Source organism: Paramisgurnus dabryanus, chromosome 19 (assembly GCF_030506205.2).
Source record: "Paramisgurnus dabryanus chromosome 19, PD_genome_1.1, whole genome shotgun sequence".
NCBI classification, from domain to species: domain Eukaryota; kingdom Metazoa; phylum Chordata; class Actinopteri; order Cypriniformes; family Cobitidae; genus Paramisgurnus; species Paramisgurnus dabryanus.
Genome location: NC_133355.1, coordinates 2,414,297 through 2,437,024, shown reverse-complemented (window position 1 = coordinate 2,437,024; position 22,728 = coordinate 2,414,297). Strand labels below are relative to the sequence as shown.

The window sequence follows — 22,728 nt, the reverse complement described above, 5'->3', positions numbered from 1 at the left end:
TTTAATATCATTAATTAAAATATCTTCTATTCTGTTCAAAAGATTAAAAAACTCATACAGGTTTATAACAACCTGTGTTGATGAGTATAATGACAGAATTGCAATTATTAGGTGAACCGTCCCTTTAAGTGTTAAATGTTATCAGATTGTGTTAATACCCTTATAAATTGGATCATATTTCAGTGGTTTAGTCAAAGAAAGTCTTATCTAATCTAATTTTTTTTAAAGATTTAACCAGCAGACCAGATTTCTTGACCCTTACCCAGAGAAAGAGTTAAGTTTCCACGTGTGTTACCACCAGCTCTTTGGATCACAACTCAATCTCGTGTTACATCTCTGCTAAACCTGGTGGTCTAAACCAGGCCCTAGGGTGAAGGAACAGGAGGATGAGGAGAAAGAGGAAGGTGTATCACAGACAAAAGCCACCAAACAGCTCAGAACAAAGCAGCTTTGCCCTGCCTGTCCGAGCGTGACTCACGGGTCTCTGTGTGTAAATGACCCGTCACCCCCGTACCTTCACAAATTTTACGAGAGGCCGGTGAAACCAAAGGCCAAGTTTCAAAATAGAGACGTCCAGTGAAGCTTGACCCTCACAGTGCATTAGTCGCCCATTTTCCCAACAGCCTCGAAGGGGCCGGAAGACCACGAGAAGCCTTTAGAAATATTATACTTTAATTTAAGGCGTAAGAGGTTTAAGATCTACTCTGATGTAATGGTTGATATCTGTGAGAATAGAGCTACCTTTAACTCAAAAACATGGGGGAAACACTCATTCTGTGTAATATAAGATTCTAAATGATTACTGTTTCTCTAATATCCAAAAGTGAGATGAGGTTTACAAATATACTATATGACTTTACAATGCAAAACCAGTTGCTGTAAACTTAGTCCAAAACGGCATGGGTTAATATATTTAAAAAAACACTCAATGCACACTATCAGAAAAATAATGGTCCCTAGATGTACCATCCCTAGCTGATATACCTTCCCTACTGAAAAATCCATCTTAGACCAGCATAGGCTAGTGAGCTGGTTTTAGCTGGTCTTCCAGCTTGGTTTAAGCTGGATTTGCAAGCTTGTCTAGCTGTGTTTTGGTCACTTTTTAAGCTGGTCTACCTGGGCTTAGCTGGTCAGGCTGGAAGACCAGCTGAACCACCAGCTTTACCAGGCTGGGGGGCCAGCTTAAACCAGCTACAACCACCTTAAACCAGCCAAAACCAGCTACCCTGCTGAAAAAAGCAAGACCAGCATATGTTGTGTTTTGGTGCTGCATTAGCTGGTGTTCACTAGACCAGCATCAGCACCAGCATTAGCACCAGCTGAACCAGCACCAAACCAGCATTAGCACCAGCATCCCATGCTGGTCATACCAGCAAGACCAGCATATGTTGTGTTTTGGTGCTGGTATGCTGATGACCACCAGCTAAACCAGCATAGACCAGCATAATTCCCATGCTGGTCCATGCTGGTTTTTTCAGCAGCGTACCAGGTTATGCTGGTGTAGCTGGATTTTACAGCAGGGTTTGCACCTAAAGAGTTTATAAAAGTACCTCAGAGGTGCACATAGGACTTTTTTAAAGGGAACTGCCTGAGGGACATTTGCTTGCAATTTTTTTCTGTGCAAGTCTGTAAGAAAGTAAAAAATATGATAGCACTACTGGATCAACATATATTCATTTATTTAAGAAAACGCTATAGTAAAGTCCAATGGGATTTTAAAAAAGTGTCCAAAACCCATCTGAGATATTCACGTGAGATGTTCGGGCAGGATATGAGAAGTTTAATGTCCACCTGTCCACATTATTTCTCAGTCCTTCTGCACAACATATTAGATTGAGCCCACGGTGATTCATTACAGAGCGCTTGAGTGACCCAAACCTCCAGTGCTGTAGTCATTTCAGAGCGATCGGGTTTCTAAACAAGAATGGTTCCTTTAGGACGATCAGAGGTGGCTCGTGGCCACTGAAACAATAAGTCCTAACAGAGCTTTAGATGAGAAATATGAGAAGAGAGCAGGAATCTGTATGGGAAAACATCTGAGACTCCATGTGTATATGTGTGTGAGCTTGTGATTGACCACAGCAGAATTCGCCTACATGCACTTTTGTAAGGTTTAGTCTTACAATCTCTGAGGAACTGTGTTTCCTCAAAACAATATTTGATTTTTAAGCTTGTGAAAACAGAAAATTAGCTTCAAATTAGCAATCAGTGGATATTTGAGGCGTAGTCCCGGCATCTTTGGTTACTTATGAATCCATAAATTAAACATATAAGATTTACCCCCCTCTGGTCTTTATAGGCTATCCCTCTCTCTGATGAATTGTTTTTACAAAATGTACGCCCCATTTGTAATTAATGATCATATTAATCTATATCTTTTTCTAATCCATGCCCGGATTTTCCAAATGTCGCCAAACACCAATAGTCTATTTCAGCATGAAAAAAGTTAATAATGAAAAGAATTCCAAGCAGCATATTATCATATTTTACAGGACAGACACAAAACAAATACAAGGAATAACATTGAGAATAATAGCCTACAGCAGAAACTACCATTGTTACGATTGAGAGGAACTCCCAGGATGACACAGGAATACAAAAATGAAGTCTGAAATCCATCATCAAAACATTTTCTTAGTCTGACAATCTCACAAATTTTTGTGGGTTAGTCACAGATTTTTTTGCTAATTTTTCCGTGTCATTCTCATGGATTGGTTATTTAACTGTTTTTGTCCTATTTTTTTTTTACCATTGTCGCTTTGGTTTAGGGTTAGATTTACATAAAATGACATCCTTACCCAAACCCAACTCTAACCCCAACGCCAGGCGACAATTGTTTAAAGTTTAGAAAATATAAAAGAATAAATCAGAAAAAAATAGTATAAACCAATACTTAAAGTGACATAGTAACGCATACACCAAATCTGACCCTAAACCGAAGCGACAATGGTTTGAAAATAAGAAAAAGCAGTTGAGTAAGCAATCCGTGAGAATGCCACGGAAAAATGCGGAGATCCGCGAGAATGCCACGGAATAATTAGCAAAAAATTCCGTGACTATGACTATACCACGGAACTTTGTGAGATTAAGTTGTCTGCCGACGTCTTGTCTAAATAGGCATTGGGTGGTTTCCTGGACAGGGCTTATCCTAGTCCCAGACTTAAATGCATGTTTGAGCTGCTTTAATTGTAAAGCACCTTGCACTGACATATTTTAACATAATAATACCAAACCACTGTTGTTTTTTGTAAGGTTAATTTGTAAAAAACTACTTAAATTTCCTAAAATAACTAAGGCCTAGTCCTAGATTAATCTAAAGTCCGGGAAACTTCCCCATAGAGCCTGTTTATTGTTTTATTGAGAGTACGTTGTGCATTTTTTCTATTAAATATTATGATTATAAACAAAGTGTTTTTGCATGTCTGGAGCATCAAGAAAAAATGCATTCTGGCATGTTACAGGTTCAGTAATTGTTTTATTAAGTTTCTAAAATGGATGCCAGCTAGTTGTACAGTAAAAGTAACCTTTCTATGCGATTTTTCACAAATCGCACGCTGAATATAAATATTATATAAATAAAAAATATAGGATAATTATAATAGTAATAACAATGGTTTAAAATTAATAAAATATGTTATTATTATCAGTCTCAGATGCAGAAAGATTTTTTTTGAAAATGCGTTTGTTCTTTAGGCATGCCATAGTCGACTTTTATTGTGTAAAGATGAGCGTTATGGCTCTGGGTTATGATGCGTTCCAGATAACTCGAATTTTGGATATTTCCCAACTCAAAACCAGAAATAAAATCTGAATTAAGTAACATGGAAAACATTAAGTAACATTAAAACATTAACGTTACAAATTATTTAGTAACACAAAAACATTTCAAGTGTTTAGGAACAATGAAAGAGCGCCATTACCTATGGACGTTACAGACATCATTTCCGGGTTGAGATGGAACATTTTCGAAATCCGAGTTGCGCTATTCACTAAAAAATTTTTTTTTACTTTTAATGGATGAGATTTTTTTTTCTTAAATGCGTTTAAAAATATGTTTTACATATATTTATTTAGCTTAGAAGGTTGTCTTACTCCAAAGCAACATTCACATCAGAAAATATTTAATTTTGTAACAAATCCTCAGGATATCAAACTTTTTCAGTTTAATTCATAAAATTCATAAATCAGAATTATTTTGACAAAAATTACCTTATATTAAAAGAAAATAATAAAAAGACCGTCAGGTGTTTAAAACAGCGCCACCAGTGGTGGGCAGTGTTGCTGTACCGCGTGACCTCAGCATCCACGCTGGTTAGATTGATCTCATCTCAAGTTTGGCTCCAGGAGCGATATGGTTTCACCACCTAACAGAGATCTTTTGTTTGAAAGCAGCCAGTCTTGCAGGAATGAGGGATACACAGGACATGAAACTAGAAGAGAAATATTGGCATCGAGACCAGCTGATGGGTATTAATATAACTTTTTTTTATAGCTTCTTACCCCTGTTACTTTGATAGTCACCAGCAGATGCTCATTTCCAGTATCCCCAAACATCTTTAACCCTTACATTTATTATGGTGACTAAAATGATGGGTAACACAGTGATTCAGTGGTTGGCACTGTTATCTCACAGCATGAGGATTCCTGGGCTGTGCCTACTAAGAAGTCTTTCTGTGTGTGTGTGTGTGTGTGTGTGTGTGTGTGTGTGCGTGCGTGCGTGCGTGCGTGCGTGCGTGCGTGCGTGCGTGCGTGCGTGCGTGCGTGCGTGCGTGCGGCTGTAAGTGCCCTACGATGGACTGACCATCTGTACAGAGTACTGTATACCCTGCCTGTGACCCAAGATGCTGGGATAGCCTCTGACCCTCCCATTATATAGGATAAGTGAGTTTGTAAAGTGCATGAATAGACTGAAATTATTTGATACAAATGTTGCAGTGCTCTGACTATTATGATAGCTTTCATTTATCGTTCTGTAATTGTTAATGAAATTTTAGGACAGTTTTGTAGTATTTAGGCAGTTTTGAGATCTAACCGTGTTAAATTAACATCCCAGGTCACTAAAGACCCGTATGTAAAAATGATCATGCATTAAAGGATTAAATAGATAAGGTTAAAATTATGTGAGCTAACATGTTTTATACACTGTACCATTGTAACATAATGCTACAGATCAACCCAAGAGAGAGAGAGAGAGAGAGAGAGAGAGAGAGAGAGAGAGAGAGAGAGAGAGAGAGAGAGAGAGAGAGAGAGATTTTAATTTCAGTGCAACAATGAAAGCTTGTTTAGTGCAAGAGTTCATTAGCTTTAAATCAACATCATGTCGAGTTTATCAAAGAAATACATTTGAAGGACTGCTGGTCTCAGTTACATTGTAAAGTGGAACGGATGTGGAATTCAATTTTCCTGCGAGTGGACAGGAATTCCTCCGATTTTTTGTTTCCTAAAATTGGACAATACTCTCTTACAAAAAGTATGGTATTAGTTAATGTATATAGTTTGTACAACTACTATTACATACCATACTGCAGTATATAAATACAGTAATAGATCAAATGAGTACCAAATTATAATCAGATACAATCAATGTATACTGTCAGAGAAAATGTTTTCTGTCACTGGGGTGGTACCGTTTCAAAAAGTACAACTTTGTACATAAAGAGTACATAAAGTACCTCAGAGATACATACCAAATTTATACATATCTGTACCTAAATGGTACTACATATATACAATTACATTTAGTCATTTAGGTGACGCTTTTGTTGAAAGCGACTTACAAATGAGGTAAACAATAGAAGCAGTTATAGCAACACAAGAACAGCAATACATTAGTGCACTGGAAATAGTCTCATCAAGGCCTACACAGTACACATAGACAAGGGTTGGTTATACAGTCATGTGAAAAAATTAGGACACCCCATTACATTTTCTGTTCTTTATTAAGAAATATTTACATATCACTGGATTTCATCTTGTTTTTATTTTTTGTCTGGAAAACAAAGTGATTTAATTGCAGGTTAATCAGAAAAACTGACATAGTTTTACTCATTAAACAAAAGATTAACAAAAATGTGAATTTGTCACAGAGGAAAAAGTTAGGACACCCTGCCCTCTAATAGCGAGTGTTACCCCCTTTGGCTGAAATGACTTCAGTGAGACGCTACTTGTAGCCATCTTCCAGTCTCTGACATTGTTTGCCCCACTCCTCAATGCCATTTTTTTTTGCTGTGAGATATTTGATGGGTTTCTTGCATGTGCAGCCCATTTCAAGTCAGCCCACAGCATCTCAATGAGATTCAGATCTGGGCTTTGACTCTGCTCTCCATTTTGTTTTCAGCCAGTTCTTGGTGGATTTACTGGTATGTTTTGGGTCATTGTCCTGTTGCAGGATTCAGTTCCGCTTCAGCTTAATTTTTTTTTTACAAATGGTCTCACATGTTCCTCAAGCAACCCCTGATACACAGTAGAATTTATGATGGTGAACAGGCCAGGTCCTGCTGCAACCCCAAACCAGGACATTTCCACCTCCATGTTTTTCAGTTGGTATGAGGTTCCTTTCCTGGAATGCTGTATTTGGTTTATGTCAAACATGTCCTCTGTTGTGGTGTCAGTTTTAGACTCATCTGTCCTAAGAACATTATTCCAGAAGTCATGGTCTTTGTCTAAATTCTCTCTGGCAAGCTTCAGTCTGGCCTTTATGTTTTTCTTAGAGAGCAGGGTTTCCTCCAATGAAAGTTAAACTTGTGTAGTCTCTTTCTAAATTGTAGAGGCATGCAATTTTACATCAACAATAGCAAGAGCCTGCTGTAGGTCCTGTGATGAAATTTTAGGGTTTTTGGTGACCTCTTTTAGCATCTTGCTGTCTGCTCTCGGGGTGAACTTGCTTGGACGGCCAGACCTGGGCACGTTGACAGTTGCTTTGAATGTCCTCCACTTGTAGACTATTTTCCGGACAGTGGAATGACTGATTTCAAAGTCTTTTTAAATCCCTTTCCAGACTCATAAGCTTCTACAATCTTCTGTCTGAAGGCCTCGGATAGCTCTTTTTATCTCAATATGGGGTCCACTCTCACTTCAACAGCCAAGAGCACACCAAACCAAATGTAGTAGATTTAAATAGGGCAAGCCTCCTCGTATCAATGTTCTAATCATGTGTACCTGTTATGATACACCTGTGTGTGATTTTAGACAATATAAGTGGGAATAATTGTTGGGATGTCCTAACTTTTTCCTCTGTGACAATTCACATTTTTGTCAATCTTTTGTTTAATGAGTAAAACTAGGTCGGTTTTTGTTGTTTACCTGCAATTAAATCACTTTCTTTTCCAGACAAAAAAAAACAAGATGAAATCCAGTGATATGTAAATATTTCTTAATAAAGAACAGAAAATGTAATGGGGTGTCCTAATTTTTTCACATGACTATATATATATATAATATTCCCACGGGTCCTTGAAATCCTTGAAAGTTTGTGAATCTGGGGGAAAAAATTCATGACATTTTTGAAAATATACATACATAGATACAGGTCATTGAAAGTGCTTGAATCTATTTTATGCAAGAAGTTTTCTGGAAAAAAATCCATATTATTCCCTGTGTAGTGTAGGATAATATCATAAAAATTCTAGACTTTTTAAGAACACGTGCTAAACTGTTCACTTTAAATGCTTATATCTTCTGTATGTGAATGTTGATTCATACCAAAATGCTTTTTTGCATAGTTGTGTTTGACACATGAAAACGTCTCGGGTTACGTATGTAACTGTTGTTCCCTGAGAAGGGAACGAGAAGCTGCGTCTCCCTTGCCATACTTCCTGCATCCCTGTAACGCCGTCTGTGGCAATATTTCAGATAGCGATATACTTCCTGACTCCTACGTCACCCTGTCTTTGTCATTAAGCCTCACCATTGGTTGAATTTGATATACACATTCAGAAGCACTTACCCCTGGAGGCGTCCACAAAGTGTCACCCCAGTGACGCAGCACAAGTTCCCTCAAAAGGGAACTGTAACAATGTATCTTAAAAGGTAACACGATGTAACCTTGCTCTCACTTGAAATGTGTCCACACATTTAGTCCTTGAATTTGAGGGTGGGTAGCCTTACTACTAACCCAGGGTACTAACCCAGTGACCTTGGGACCATTTTTTTTTACTTTTTTAACCATCACAGCTAGTTTTAAAGTCTAATAAAGGTTCTGATAAACCTCCATCAATGAAGATTGACTTATTCTTCGATCTGATTCAGATTCATACTCTTTGTGTTGTCTTACAGGTTGAGAGATGTTGTGTACAGCAGGTGTTGTGTTGTATGGTTATGCCCTCCACTGGCTGAGCTGCTTTATTGTGCCGTTTATTGTGCCGACATTCATTCATTCATTTTTTTATGCAACTTAACACTCATATTTATGTCTCAAAAATTCATTTTTGGAAGATGGTGGGTGTAGTTTGTATGGCATGGGCTGGGGTTAAACATGAAGTCCTGCCCCTTGTAAAGATGGGGGGATGGAAGAGTATAAAATGTATTTTGGTGGCCACTCAAGCATAAGCCCATCAAAAGCAAGTTTGCTGGTTACTTTATGTCTGCAGCAGAGTTTCCCACATAGACCTGTGCTAAAGATGCTCTCACGGTAAGTCAATAATCCATCCTTCATTACACTTGCTTTTGCTTTTTAATAGACATCATGCATCATTGTCGAGCATTATGATAATTAGTCAATAATGGATTCATATTTACCAATAAGTAGTTGTTTGTTTTATTAAGGTTGGGAGGAAAATGTTTTGCAAGGATACTATATGCAGATTATAAATATGCAGATTGTGTATATCTGGGTGTATAGTTTAAATAGATCAGCACTCAATAGCATTTTCAGTGCCAGAAATGTTGTGACATTTACTTGAAGTTCACATAAAGAATTGACAAAAAATATATCACCTGATGTGCATCACGTAAGAATTTTTTAAGATGGATTTACTTTATAGTTAGCACGATCTGATAGTCTTGATATTTTTCTGTTTGCTTATTGTGCAATGTTATCGCTTTGCATTCACAGAAATCTTGTCATTGCTTCGGTGGCTGTTGTGTTTTTGGTGTCTACTGTATCAACAGCTCCTGTTGAAGGTATGACCTCTTTCCCCAGAGGACTCAATGTAACAATATATCCTTATGTTTAACACGCACGGCCACGTAAATATAAACACTTTATATTTCACAATAAAACAGATAAAGAGCCCGAAGAGAATGACTTTGAAGCTGAAGAAGGTGAAGAAGAACTTTCTGAAGAAGATGATGGTAGGTGATGAAGGTCTTTTATTTCTCCAATCTCTGGATAAGGGCCAGTTACACTACGTTAGGAAGTGGTATCATAATACAACATCTGAACCAGCAAAGATGAATCATTTATATTGATGAAGATTAAACATCATAAATGATTCTCCTTTTCTAACTTAATCTAATGAGCTTCATAAATCCATTTGATAAAACCTAAACCATAAAATGAGAAAAGACCAAACTTTCAGCAGTGAATTCAAGCATCAGACACTGAAATCCTGTGTAGTTGTGATAAGAATCAAGCAGAAAGCAGAGAAGGTCAAACGTGCTGAGAGTTTAGCGGCTCTTATAAACTCTATCGATTCTTCCTTTTCTTCACAGATGATGACGATTCCAAAGCTCAACATATGAAGGGTGGGTGACAAGTTCACAACTTACCACCATTATAATAAAACCTCAGTCATATCATGGTATTCATCTTACTATAGTATTTATCAAAGTACCACGGTATTATATGTTTTGGACGTGGTACTGCAATACCATGACTGATTAAAATACATAAAAGTATTTTTAAAGGGGTTATATACCACACAATGACATCCATTACAAAAGTACAATAATTTACATATTTATTTCCTAAATCATGGTTTTGTTTGGATCATATGTACCGTGCCTTTGTATTCATAGATGTATTTTAATAATACCTTGAAATATAACTATGGCAGTGCTATGGTATTACCATCTGTGCAACTACAGTACCAAAGGTAATAATGTGAGAAAACCAATGCCATGTTTTTAAAGTATAATTTTACTAATGTTTTAAAGAAATTTTTAAAAAGTGGAAACAATGTTGCTGAATAACAATAACAAAATAACTCAGATCTAATAAAATCTAAGATGCACATAAAAGGAACGTAAAATTAGTTTTTACTTGATAACAAAAAGCACTTGTCCTCTCCATAGGGCCACCTGGCCAGAAAAGATTGATTGACACGTGAGACGTGATCTCTCTGAATCTTATGTTTCTTGTTCCTCTTTCATTTCCAAAAGGAGTTGGATCACAGCAGGCCACTTCAGCACCCAAAGGCTCGGGTAAGGTGAAGCTAATCCTCTTTAAAGAGCACTGAACCTCATAGCATTGAAAAAATAGTTCACTGGGTGCACCTGACTAAACAAACTCAATCAGTCTTTAATCTGCTTCAGGAAGCAGGTGCGGGCATTGATATATTAATAAATGTGGAAAGCTGAAACATCAGGTGCATTGAAAGCAAAAAAAGGTTTTTTATTTTTTTTCTAGGTATGAGTCCTTCACCTGGCAGCTCCGTCCTGGGCGAATCCCCAAATGGTACGGAAACTCTACTCGATAACCCAAAAACAACTTCTTTCTAAATGCATTAGCGTCTCATGGCCTCTGAAAGGTGAATTTGTTAAAAGCTCAATGGCCACCTCTCAGACCTTTCTTTGAGTTCCCAAAGTCCAATCCATCTTTTAACAAAAACCTTTGGTCTTGTTTCCCAGGTCACAAGCTGAATGGTGCTACGCAAACTGGCCAAGTCTGTAAGTGTCAACCTGATCTAGCGCGAGAGAAACTTTCACACAAGTCACACTTTAGAAAGGTTACACATGTAGATAATACTGATGGGGTTTGGGTTTATAAATGATATCAAATATGACGATGTCATTTTCGTGTCAACTGAGAAACCACAATAAAGTGTTTTTGTCATTACAGCATTAAGCAGCCCGTCAACATCTTCATCTGGAGCCAGTGGTAACTATGAACAACATTTCAGATTATAAATGAAGAGATTCAAATGTTTTGTTTTTAACTGCAATGCACACGAATTAATGATAAAACTATAGACTGCATGCAGACTATGATAACTATGCTTAACTTATGAGAGAAATCCTATCACATTTTCTCATGCATCTCACAAGCCGACTCAAACACGACATAAGATGAGTTAAGATTTTATGCAAACCTCTAAAATTATTTCACTGTACGCATGCACACACATCTGGATCTGATTAGCGTTTCATTTACCTTAAAGGTGCAGTGTGTAAATTTTAGTAGCATCTAGTGGTAAGGTTGCGAATTGCAACCAACGGCTCAGTTCACTGCTCACCCCTCGCTCTTGAAAAGCATAGAGAATCTACAGTAGCCGCCACCGGAAAAACATGTTATCGTCGGAGACAACTTAGTAAAAAAAGTTTGTCCATTAAGGGTTTCTGTAGAAACATGGCGGCACAAAATGGCGACATCCATGTAAGGAGACCCCTGTTTATGTAGATAAAAACGTCTCATTCTAAGGTAATAAAAACATAACGTCTTTATACACACCTGATAATATAGTTTTGTATATTATTTAGCATTTCTGTCAAGAGATCCTTTTTAAAAATTACACACTGCACCTTTAATTGATGTATTTAGCAACAGCATTAATGCTGCCTTGATGTAATATAGGAAATGTAGTGATAATTCCCACTTCCGAAGTCGTAATTGCGAGCTTGTTGTTGTGTGTGTCTTGGAAAAATGTTATTTGAACACAAATATGTACTACTTTAATGATAAGACAAGGCAATGAAGCTATTACAGATAAAAATTAATAAAGCATACACAAAAAAAAAATGTTGGGATATTTTCAACCCAGCACTGGGTCAAAAAGAGACAAACCCAACCTGTTGCGTTGTAATTTAACCTGGGTTGGGTTGTTTTAACCCACTGTTGTGTCGAATATAGACATTTCCTGGCTAAATTGAACCCAACGGCTGGGTTTGTCCCAGCATTTTTTGAAGTGCACCTGCCACTGCACAAATCCTTCTCCCATCTGCAATTTTTAAAGTTTGAGATCCGCCCATCTTGGGAGCTTGGGTATCAAAATTATTTCTGAACTTTTCATACGTGAACACGACATTGATGCAATTTTTACCTAGGAAACTTTATGATAATATGATGAACTAACTTTGCAGGACACCTGTGTGAACACTAAACATCATCTTAACATCATTTGAGAAATGATAAGTTGTGTTTCCGTAGCTCAGCTGATAGAGCATTATGTTTGCATCAGAAAAGATTATGGTTTCAAACCCTGGGAACTCACCTAATGATCAAGTGCATTTACCTTAAATAAGTTGCTTTGCATGAACGCATCTGCCAAAGGCATGCATGTTAAAATGGCACAGAAAGTCAAGTAAGTTTTGAGAAAGCGTCTGCCATTTATATGCAAGTGCCTTTTGGGAAAATATTGAGCTATTTTTATTGCTTTATTAGGCCACAGATTTTTATTTTGCTTTAAGATGTGTATTGTGTTATTGGGATGGTTTCCCAGACAGGGCGTATCCTAATCCCAGACTTAAATGGATGTTTGAGCTGCCTTATTTTAAAAATGCCTTGTACTGACGTATCTACACATATGTCAGTGCTGTTGTTTTGTCTCAAGATGCACACCAGTAATGTTTTGTAAGGTATGTTTGTAAAAACTACTTTAATGTCCTAACATAACTAAGTCCTGGCTTAACCTAAACCCTGTCCGGGAAACCGTTTCATTTCTGTGCAGTAACGCTTCATGCGATTTTCATCTGTATGGTTTACAGGCAGTAACGGTAGAGACGGATATTCTCGACCAAGTTCTCATGGTAATGTATTTGGGTTTGTTGGGTTTTTAAGCCTAGTTCATTTTCTGCTCGGTCACTGTATTTATTACACTTTCAGGTTCAAGTAACAATGGACAGAATGGATCCAAATCCGAATTAATTCCTTCAGGTACTGCATTGACACTTGTGGTTTGTTATGTCCGTGTGCCTTGTTCTTTGTATTGCCTGACACATTAAATAAAGATTTTTAATAAATAGTGTTACGGTTACCCCTTCTTATAACGTAACATTATATGGGGGCTCGTCCAGGATTACGAAACACAAACAGAGGGCACACAGACTTTAATAGGTTTATAAAAAAATGTCTTAATATAAAAGCGCAGTACAACAGCAGGAATACAACAGCTTGGTGTTGAAATTTAATGTGAATACTTTATGAGAAATAACACACATCTGAAAATAATATATTAGCAGGAGGAACAGGTGCTCATGGAGGTTTAGGATCTAAAGTCCCTGGTAATGACATTTAGAAACACATATATAACATTTTAAAGAAATGCTCTAATGTACAACTCCCAATAAGTTTTTTGCATGATGCCTTTCAGGGCCAGATGGGGGCGTCCACACAGTTTCAATTTCTATTGGTAAGAGATCACAGTTTGGGTTCAAACAGAAACTACTATCAGTAACTACATGTGATGATGTGTTTTAAGCAATAGTGATGTGTTTGTTATGTCATAGTGTCATCAGGTCAAGGGTCATCAGGTCACGCGATTGGTCGACCATCAACAGGACAGATGTCAGGTGCTTCAGGTGTAGTTTCCTCTGAGGTCCAATCACAAACATCAGGTACTCCTAAGAGCTCAAATTTTCAATTTAGTTCAATTCAAAGTTTATTTTTATAAAGCTATTCATAGTTTACACTGTAATGCATTCTGACCATCAACATCTCTTTAGTCACAGATGAAATCTCTTAATATCACAATTATTTATCCCAGACATTAGAGAGATTTAATTGAATGCAAATGAAAACTCGTTTGTGTCTCAAATGTTTTTCCTTTAGAAAGAGATCACAACAGTGTCACAAACGAAGCTTAGACTTGCCTGGTCTGCAATTGAAATTATTTTATATTATTGAAGATTTTAATGTGAACTCAGACATATCTCATTACATTGGCACAAATCCAAAATATTATACAATTCTTTTTACATCCCCATACTATTTATATATTGTAATTTTTTTTTAACTTTTTTCTCCTATAAGCAATTTTAGGAGAAACATCTGAGATTAAAATGATAAGGGTTAATTTTTGAGATAGATTAAAAAGCATCACCTGACAGTTAAAAAATAATCTTACCATTAATATTTGGATTTGTTAGGATTGGATGATATTTGATCAAGATGCAACTATTTGAACATCTGGGAATAAAAAAAATTGAGAAAATCGCCTTTAAAATTGTCCAAATTAAGTCCTTAGCAACACATATTACTAATGATGAATACATTTTGGATAGATTTACACTAGGAAATTTATAAAAAAAATAGCTTCATGTAACATGATCTTTACTTAATATCCTAATGATTTTTGACATATAAAATTGATACTTTTGACCCATATGTATTGTTGGCTATTGCTATAAATATATCTGTGCGACTTATGGCTGGTTTTGTGTTCCAGGGTCATATATATGAGAACCTTTATCAGCTATTAAACCTTTTTCTCTGGTTTGCAATGTAAAAACAATAATGAAAACATTTACCTAATAAAACATTTACCTAGTTTTTGCCAATAGTTAACACAGTAATTTAACCCATTCCCCACCAGCCTTTTTTAAAAAAGTTGCCCACCAGCTTTTGTTTGTGATTTTCACAAAAGTTTCGCAAAATGCCTTCCAGGAAAATTTTCTTCTATAAATATATAAACATACAAATATATCAAATGAAAGAAAAGACCCTCTGCTTTCAAACAAACAAACAAAATGGAAAAAACGTTGCATCCTTTCTATATTTGTTCTCTTTTTATAACCTCTAAAATATGGGTAGGTTTCTTTAAAAATACCAAATTTGAGCAAAAATCTGAAATAATTGCATTTTTGTAAAGGAATTTAGTTAGAGATCAGATTCTCAAAATATACACGGAGTTTAAAATGTTGGTAAATTAGTTTTTGTTTCAGTTGTTTATAAATTTGGAAAGCTCGCCATCTAGTTGATAATAGCGGAATTACAGATTACCGTAAAAACTCATCAGAAAAGCGTCATTGGCAGGGAAATGTTTTCTCTTAATTGATGAGATAACTGGTCAATGGGTTAATGGTGGTTAAAGTTAATTTGATGGCAATAAAATCAAATAGCATTGCCATTGGAGCTTAACTTAACTTTTGGAAAGCTTTTCATGTGTAACAGTGAATATATACTCAGTGCATTTGACTCTGTAGGGTCAGAGGCTGTCAATCAACATCCAGAAGGATCTGAAAACGGTATGTGAATATCTTCTCAACTGTGTTTTCTTCTGAAGGTTTCTCAGGATTTGATGATGTTGTCTTTTATCAGGTGACTCTGCACATGAAGGCTCTCAGATTGAATCTCCAGGTGAAGAATCTCCTTACATTTCACACGGTTAACAACAACAATTCTTTCAATGCATGTGATGAATGATGATTGTGTCATTTGTGTCTTTAAATTCAGAAATCCCAGAGACAGAAACCAATGGTGAGTATTATGCTCTAGTATTGCATATAATACATATCATATAAGATCAAGGCTCCACCTGATTTTGCCAAGTGAGAGATGTCCTCAGGGCAACATATTATGTTGACCCAAACCCCAAACCTAACCATAACTGAACCCTAAAATAAGAGGGAAATAATGAGTGAAATAACAATGGTATAGAAGCATCTAATCCTGGTTGTAAACTTATTTCTGAATCTGATTGGTTGATTGAAACGTTGTCAATATAATGTTGCCCTGAGAATCATCAACCGCTTGGCAAAATCAGGAGATAACTGTGGTCCTCTGACAGGTAATGGACACAAACACCTAATGAATGGAGGAGAAACAGGGTTCACAGGTGAGCAACATCTTTGATCTTTTATAAAGAATAAACATCTGAATCATTTTACTGTGACTTTTCATAAACCTAAGGTGATTTTAGTGAATGTCATTTCAAACAGAGAGAAAAGCACAGGTGTGGTTAAATACAGGTCTTCAAATACCTTGACTTTATTTGTTTTATTATTTCAAACCTAACAGACTTCTTTTGAAATATTTTTCTTGAAAAATGAGCTCGTGTTATTTCTCTGTGAAAACGTTTGTGACCGTTCCCAATGAAAATTGGCATAACTTTACTGTTTTATGCAGGATTGGATCATTTTATGCCAGGCTCATCTCCGATACAAGGAACAGGTGTGAAAATATGATTTTACATATCATCTGTAGTGTGCACAGAGACAAAAACTGATTTTCTAAATATTTAAATCTTACAAAATAATGACTGTGTCATTGCTTCATGTGTTTGACACATTTGGCACAAACTCCTATCTTGGAATTACAGGGAAAAAAGAATTTTCCAACACAACCTCACAGAAATTCATATGTATTTTACGAGGTGGCTAATTCGTATAAATTCATACGACCACATTTGTAGATTTTTGTACGATTTACCTTCACCCCTGTGGCATTGGGGTGCATGGGGTTTCATTATTGTTTTTATATTAATGGGACATTCCACTTTTTTTTTTAAATCCATTCAGTTGATCTCCGGGTCTGGCGCTAGCCGTTTTAGCATAGCTTAGCTTAGTCCATTGAATCTGATTAGACCATTAGCATCATGCTAAAAATAACCAAAGAGTTTGCATAGTTTTGCTATTTAAAACTTGACTCTTCTTCAGTTGCATTGTGTACTAAGACCGATGGAAATTAAAAATTTTTTAAGTTGTGATTTTCTAGACAGATATGGCTAGGAACTATACTCTCATTCTGGCGTAATAATCTAGGACTTTGCTGCCGAACATGGCTGCAGTTGGCGCAATTATATTACACAGCAGCCGAAAATAGTCCCCTGCTATTGAAAGTTACTAAGGGGCTATTTTCAGGCGCTGCGTAATAGCCATATAATACATGATGTATCTACAGAAGAGTTTTTAGGTTATTTTTAGCACGATGCTAAATGGTGTAATAGAATTTAATGGATTGTGCTAAGCTATGCTAAAAGTGCTATCGCCAGACTCGGAAATCGGCTGAATGGATTCCAAAAGGGTAAAAATCAAATGTTTAACTATAGGGGAGCTGAAAAATTAGCATATTATCAAAAAAAGTGTAGTGTCCCTTTAATAATAATCGTTTGTTTTTGTATGATTCACTTTATAGGAATTCATATGATTTAGCCAAATTAGGCTCAATTTTCAAAAGTGCTTTACTTTATTTTTAGAAGAACCAAGAATGTCATAGAAGAACCATTTTTGGCAGAATGGTTCCATGAAGAACCTTTAACATCTGAAGAACCTTTCTGTTTCACAACTTTAGATTATTGAATTGTTTTACGTTATTCATTTAGCAGATGCTTTCCTCCAAAGCAGCTTACAAAGAGTGAGCATTAAAGGGGACATATCATGTAAATCTGACTTTTTCCATGTTTAAGTGCTATAATTGGGTCTCCAGCGCTTCTATCAACCTAGAAAATGTGATAAAGATCAACCCAGTAACTTAACCATTCTTTGCAATCATGTGAAAAAATAGTTCATTGAAATTTGGCTACATTTGTGATGTCAGAAGGGGATCTTATTATAATAAGACCACCTCTTAATCTGCACTATCCAACCCCATTTAGTGCAGAGATCAGCTCATTTACATTTGTAAAGACACACCCAAAAACGGCATATTTTGCTTACTTCTACAAAGTGTCAATTTTAACATGTTATAATAAATCATCTGTGTGGTATTTTGAGCTAAAACTTTACATATATACTCTGGGGACATTTGACATCTTAAAAAAAGTCTTGTGAAATGTCCACTTTAAGATAATAAAATATTAAAGCAGAACCAAATAAACGTCAGCCTCATAATTTATTTGAATTATGATTTCAATTCTAGACACTGTAGATCAGTCAAGCCACGACTTTCTTGTTGGTTTAATGGGTGAGCATCCATTTCATGCTATGATATAGTGTAAGGACTTTACTTAAAATGATTTCCCAGTGTCTGAATGAAGTGAGAATGTCGCTCTCTGCAGGTGAAATGGGTGAAAACTTTGGTCCAGACACCCAAACGGGTGGGTTAGGTACACTTTTAGACTTACTACTAGACGCTTCCTCGGATCCTCCGTCCACATGTTTAGTAACTGACGCTGTCTCAACAGATCATACGGGACTTGAATTTCATGTGGATTCCACAGGTGAGCGTGCACGTCATTTAGTCTTACATGGCATGAAGTTTAATGCATAACTAGTTAAATGCAAGTGATTTACATTCATGCACACTGTATAAAATGGCCCGTGTGCGGTGCCAAGAGCTTATCCTCACCCGTCCAGCCGTCACACTGAACTAATGATGGGTTATTATCATGAAATAAACCAGCCAACACAATCATTTATTGAAATATGGCTGATGTGAGTCAAACCCGTCTTATTTCTCCACAGCAGTTGGATTGAGTCCAGGGCAGTCGTCCAGCGGTGCTTCGGTTCTAGACGTTCCTCCAGGTAATAGCTCCTCCTGGCTGATGCTTGGTTCTCCTTCAGGTCCTGTAAGTGTAGAAAGCTTTTACCCCAGTAGTCATTTCTTCATCATCAGGAATCAATCCTGGCCTTTTCCAGCACTAATAAAGTCTATACAGCTAAAGGGAAGAGTAATGAAAGCTTTCAGAGACGTTTATGATGATCACTGTGGTACTTGTGAATTACACAGACGGATCAATGTTGTAAATGCTTTGTGAGGTGTTTTTGGTCATGAATTTATTCCAAAATTTCAGAAGGACCGCCTCATCCATCTGCTGACAATGGGAACCATGGTTTCTCCCCATCCATAAGTAAGTGAAGTGTTTGACTTGATATCTTTAACATTGACTGAAATCAAACTTTAATGCTCCAGATCTCATCATTAGATTACGAGACTCAGATCTGATCTCTTGTGTTTTTAGGTGTATCTGATAATGGTGAACAGTCAAGATTAGCAGCAGACACAACAGGTAGTAAACTGATCCTGAGTCTGTATGGTTTAATGCTGGATTACTGCATGATTGAATGTCTTAATTTTCCAGATTCTTCATTCATCTTGGACACATTAGCACATCCAGATCATTTCCTCCCAGATTATTCAGGTATTTCACTTATTGTAAATCACAGCGTCTGTAGTAGTTTAATGATATGTTGCATGACTGCAAGGTTTGATTTTTCAGATGGTGGATTGGATAATAACGGTGCGGACCGTCCTGAAACTAATGGTAAGACTTTTCCTTTCTCTATTGAAAAAGATAAATTGCATGAAAACATGTCCTGGTCAAATATTACCCTGAAATTAAAGCAAAAATTTTATTTTGCATGATTTACATTGTAACATGAATAACATTATCATAGTATGTTCCATTAAAACATCTCATGCATTTTTGCACATTGTTTTAGAGGCACGTAGCTACAGTAAAGTTTCCTTTATAATTCCTGTTTACTTATGCTGTGTTGTTTCAACCTAATATTGGGTAAATACTGTATGGACTAACTCAACTGTTGGGTTAAATAAACCTAGGTTAATCACTCAAAAATGAAAATGATGTAATTAAGGACTCACCCTCATGTTGTTTCAAACTCGTAAGACCTCCGTTCATCTTCGGAACACAGTTTAAGATGTTTTATATTTAGTCCGAGAGCTTTATGACCCTTTATTGAAAATCTATGCACTGTATACTGTCCATGTCCAGAAAGATAATAAAAACATCAAAGTAGTCCATTTGACATCAGTGGGTCAGTTTGAATTACATTTTGGTCCAAAAATAACAGCATTGTCTTCTCTTCAATGTCTGTTGTGAAGCACATGCGCGAGACTGAAGTCACGTGACTGCAGTGATGCAAATGACGTACGACACGGCTGACGTGTTATCTGGTGCGCCCCAGCATTTTTTTTTTTTTTGTGCGCCTGAGCTTCGTTTACAGTAAGTTTGGAAAAAACTTTGCACACATGTCTGAGGATAACACGTCATCCGCGTCACTGCAGTCACGTGACTTTAGTGCGCTTCACAACAGACGCGGAAGAGAAGGCAATGCTGAATAAAGTCGTAATTTTTGTTATTTTTGGACCAAAATTTATTTTGATGTTTTTATTACCTTTCTGGACATGGACAGTATAGTGTTACTAGATTTTCAATGAAGGGTCAACAAGCTCTCGGACTAAATAAAAAACATCTTAAACTGTGATCTGAAGATGAACGGAGGTCTTACGAGTTTGGAACGACATGAGGGTGAGTCATTAATGACATTTTCAATTGTAAAGACCATCATGGTCCATCAACACACTTTTTTGACTATCAAAGTTATTCACTGGGTTTCAGGAAACGGTCGGCACAAACCAGTTGTGGACAAAATAAAAGGTAAACAACAAACTTTATACAAACATATAAAAGAGTCTGGATTTGATTCTCCCAGGACTGCCAGTCTTGAAATGAGTGTGTATAAAGCAGAGGTGTCCAAACTTTTTCCTAACATAATGCTGTTTTATTTAACGTAACTGTCCAAGTCATTTTTAAATGATTATCCTTTATTCTGTGTGCCACTGCCTTGACCTCTCCATTATAAGCCTATAGTACCCGAGTTCATTGAGTTTCGTGATGCATGCTATACACATTCAAGTATGCATGTACGGTATTCACTTTAATTCCTTGCATTTAATTTTAGTTTACATTTTTGTAAATAATGCAAAAAATGTTACAGTTGAGAAAATGTTTAATTAGAAAAATAAACATCTGCGTCAATGACGTTTATCCTTTTTTACCTTCTCTCATGAGGGGTCAAATTAAAGGTCATTGCATGCCAACTTTGGCCCTAGTTTGGGCACCTCTGGTATAAAGCAATAAAACCCATTAGAGCGATCACATTGTAATGAAGCTCCAGTAGGCTGAGGATCCATTTGCAAACTTTATTTCACTCGTTGTCGTACAGGCAGGGTCAAACACCAGCAAACACATATATGGAGGGTAAGGCAATCTCGTAGTGAGTAAACAGGCAGATGTCAAGGCAGGCAGCGGGCAAAGAATAGTCAAAACACAAGCAGAGGTCGGGGCAGGCGGCAGACAATCAGAATAGTCAATAAACACTCCAAAGTAGGCACGGGGTAATCAGACAGAATAATAACGCTTAGAAATGATGCCAGAGCAAATCAAGACTTCGCAAAGAGAGCCCATTGCTAAGAGTCTTAAATAGGCAGAGTGATGGGAATCAGGTGCAGGCGAAATCAGTTCAGGTATGTGGGCTCATGGGAAACGTAGTCTGAATAACACTAATACCCAGGGGCTGGCTCCCTCTAGTGGTGATCGAGGAGCGAAGCAGGAGCTTCACTCGTAACAGAACCCCCCCCCTGCGAGCGGCTCCCGAAGCGAGGAGGCGGATGACGCCGGGGTCTACCACGAGGTCGAGGGGCCGGCTTCCCAGGATTGTCTCGGTGAAATTGTGTGATGAGTGATGGGTCAAGGATATCTCTGACCTCCACCCAAGATCGTTCCTCGGGACCGTACCCTTCCCAATCGACCAGATATTGTAATTTATTACCCCGACGTCTGGAATCGAGGAGGTCGTGGACCAGATAAGCCTCCTCACCATCTATGCGCAGGGGCTGGGGATCCTGCCCAGTGGTCGTGTCCTCCTGCTCCTCCCTCGGACCACCAGCGGGTTTCAGCAGAGAAACATGAAATGTAGGAGAGATGCGATAAGTGGGAGGCAAATTTAAACGAAATGATACAGGAGTTATTTGTTTAGAGATTTTGAAAGGACCCACATACCTGGGACTGAGTTTCTTGCAGGGTAGTTTGAGACGCAGGTCTCTGGTGGATAGCCAGACCCACTGTCCGGGTCTGTACTCGGGATTGGCTCTGCGGTGGCGATCGGCCTGAACCTTTTGTCTCCTGACGGCTCGTTGGAGATGGTGATGAGCTTGTTCCCAGGTCTCTTCGCTTCTTTGAAACCAGTCGTTAATGGCGGGTAGATTAGAGTGTTCATCAGACCAAGAAAAGAAGGGAGGTTGAAATCCTAAGATACACTTGAAGGGAGTTAACCCCGTAGAGGATTTGGTTAGTGAGTTCTGTGCATATTCGGCCCACATTAAATATCTGCTCCAGTCCTGTTGGTTCTGGTTGCAATACGAGCGGAGAAAGCGAGTAAGTTCCTGGTTCATCCTTTCAGTTTGTCCATTGGATTGTGGGTGATATCCTGATGTGAGACTGATATTGACATTTAACTGTTTAAAAAAGGCAGACCATACCTTAGAGGTAAACTGTGGCCCTCGGTCGGATACAATGTCTTCGGGAAGTCCATAAAATCGAAAGACCCAGTTGCATAAGGTTTCAGCTGTTTGAAAAGCCGTGGGGAGTTTGGGTAGGGGAATGAGCCGACAGGCTTTAGAAAATCTGTCCACTACTGTCAGAATGACTGTGTGATTGTTGGACTTGGGGAGATCAGTGACAAAATCTATCGCTATGTGCGACCAGGGGCGTTGTGGAATGAGGAGAGGTTGTAGTAGTCCGGCAGGTCGCTGATGGGAGGATTTGGATGTATTACAGGTGTAGCAGTTATTGACGAAAGCAATGGTGTCCTTAGACATGGATGACCACCAAAATTTCTCCTGTAGTATATTAAGGGTGCCTGTAATACCTGGGTGACCTGTGCTGGGTGATG

At 37.6% G+C, this 22,728-nt stretch overlaps 1 long non-coding RNA gene across 1 annotated transcript; it reads left to right on the top strand.

The window, feature by feature from the left end:
* Positions 1-18,213: 18,213 nt before the first annotated feature.
* On the top strand, positions 18,214-19,040 carry LOC141281070 (uncharacterized). Its single transcript, XR_012335484.1, has 4 exons — positions 18,214-18,251; positions 18,496-18,555; positions 18,825-18,881; positions 18,993-19,040. It is a non-coding gene; the product is annotated as an uncharacterized lncRNA (long non-coding RNA).
* Positions 19,041-22,728: the final 3,688 nt, after the last annotated feature.